The sequence below is a fragment of the Penaeus chinensis genome, chromosome 26, assembly GCF_019202785.1.
Source record: "Penaeus chinensis breed Huanghai No. 1 chromosome 26, ASM1920278v2, whole genome shotgun sequence".
NCBI lineage: Eukaryota > Metazoa > Arthropoda > Malacostraca > Decapoda > Penaeidae > Penaeus > Penaeus chinensis.
The window spans coordinates 6,388,298-6,390,797 of NC_061844.1; positions in this window are offsets into that span (position 1 = coordinate 6,388,298).

The window sequence follows — 2,500 nt, forward strand, 5'->3', positions numbered from 1 at the left end:
TACACCCCCTTTTCTTCTTCTCTCCTCCCTCCTTTTCGGTTCCCATCGCCTCCCGTTCATCCTTCTCTCCCTTCCTCTCTCCGTGTCCTATCGTGCTTCCCTCCATCCCTCATCCCTTCATCTCTCTTCCTTCCTTCCTACCTCCCTCCCTCCCTTCCTTCCTTCCTTCTTCCCTCCCTCCCTTCCTTCTTCCCTCTCTCCCTTCCTTCTTCCCTCCCTCCCTCCTTCCTTCCTTCCTCCCTCCTTCCTTTCCTCCCTTCCTTCTTCCCTCCCTCCCTCCCTTCCTTCCTCCGTCCCTCCCTCCCTTCCTCCCTCCCTCCCTCCCTCCCTTCATTCCTTCCTTCCATGCCCTCTCTTCCCTCTGCACCCACTCTGGAGGCCTCTTTCCGCCCAATAAAGCAGTTGCAAAAGATTCCCAAACACAATTCCTCCTTTTCTCCTCTCAATGTTCCCACGGCGGGCAATGGCGTGCGTCTGCAGATCGCGCAAATCAGGATCCATTCTAGCCGCGCGGTGACAAATGGCGACCGCACGTCAAGCTGTAAACTGAGAATTAGTGCTCAGTGGCGACGGCTTTGCAACGACAACGAAAACAACAGCAAAATAATAAAAGAAAAAGGGAAATGAATAAGAATTGTAAATTAAGATTTGGTAATCGATGTATAAAGCTTTAACAACAGCGACAATAACAAAATGATTTGTAAACCTTGAATGGAGTTTGATGGCGGCGAATCAGCAAGATGATCAACGCAAAAAAATAATACGAAATAAATCGGCGTGGTGGAAAAAAGAAAATTAGATTGTCACGCGTTGTGGCACAACAGCATCTTCAAATATGACGAAAAATAAACGACATGTCGTAAATTAAGACCACATCGCATCTCAGCAACAGCGACAAGAGGTAAAGAAACTATTTAATGGCAAAAGAACATATATATATATATATATATATATATATATATATATATATACACATATATATACATATACACATATATATATATATACATATATATACATACATATATACATATATATAAATATATATATATATATATATATATATATATATATATATATAAGCGAATTGTAAATTAAGAGTTACATACGGTCTCGTAATGTTCTGTAAACAAGTAATTCAAAATTTCCGCTCAATGGACAATTAAAACAAACAAACAAACAAACAAATATACAAACGTACTTAGGAAAACCAAACAATGTTGATTATGTAAGAGAAAAGACATTAAGCCTATTTTTTGCGGCGACTCGAGAACGTATGAAGAAATATAGGCCTATACTGTTTTTGTTTTGTTTTCCCTCAAGGATGAAAGAGTAATTTGGTTGCCGTAAAGATGACTTACTAAAGCCTTAATTATTTAAGAAAGTAATTATTATGTAGTTACCGCAGCTGCTTAGGGAAGTGGTTGTTTAAAGAAAAAGTGTTTTAAGGTAAAATTAGGGATCTTTTAAGGTAGATTTATATCCAAGTGAGATTTGTCTCTTTGAAGATTTAAAGGATGGGCAGATGAAGAGGATTTTGAAAAAAAATGTGTTAATTATGAAAATGCTAATATTTACGTGCTTATAAAAACATGCTGGTCTCAAAATGACAATAATAAAAGGTTTCAGGATATATATATATTATATATATGTATATATGTAAATATATGAATATATTTATATACATAAATATAAGTGTGTGTGCGTGTGTATCATCATCGTATATATGTATATGTATGTATGTATATGTATAAAGATACACCTACATATACATGTATATATACATATATACATATGTATATATGAATGTGTGCGTGCACATTTGTTAGGTTTTGTGTATACCTATATAACTATCTAGGTTGAGAGAGAGAGAGAAGGGAGGGGGGCAGACACACAGACAGACAGACAGACTGAAGAAACACAGAAACACAGACAGACACGAAAATACACTTGGATCAACAGACAGAGGAAGAGGCAAAGAGAAAGGAATAATTATAGTGAAGCGAAGTGACTTAGAATGTAAGTACAAGGAAGTAAGAAACGAAAGATACACTTTGATTTATGATTCGACGTTTTAGCACAATGAAATAAGTTGAAAAATATTAGTGTGGTTAAAGTCCAGGTTTGTGTGTGTGTGTGTGTGTGTGTGTGTGTGTGTGTGTGTGTGTGTGTGTGTGTGTGTGTGTGTGTGTGCTGATAATGATAATAGTATTGGTAATACAAATAATAGTAATAATAATGATAGTCATAATGAGGATTCTAATAATGATAATGATTATAATAAGATGACGATTATGATAATGATAATAATGATAATAATAATAATGATAGTGAAAATAATAATGTTAATAACAGTAATGATAATGATAATAGTGATATTATTTATATCATTATTATTGTTGTTTTTATAATCGTAGTAATAATTACAGTTATACTCATAATCATGATGCTGATAATAATGATAATCATAAATATGATAATAATAATCGTGATAATAATA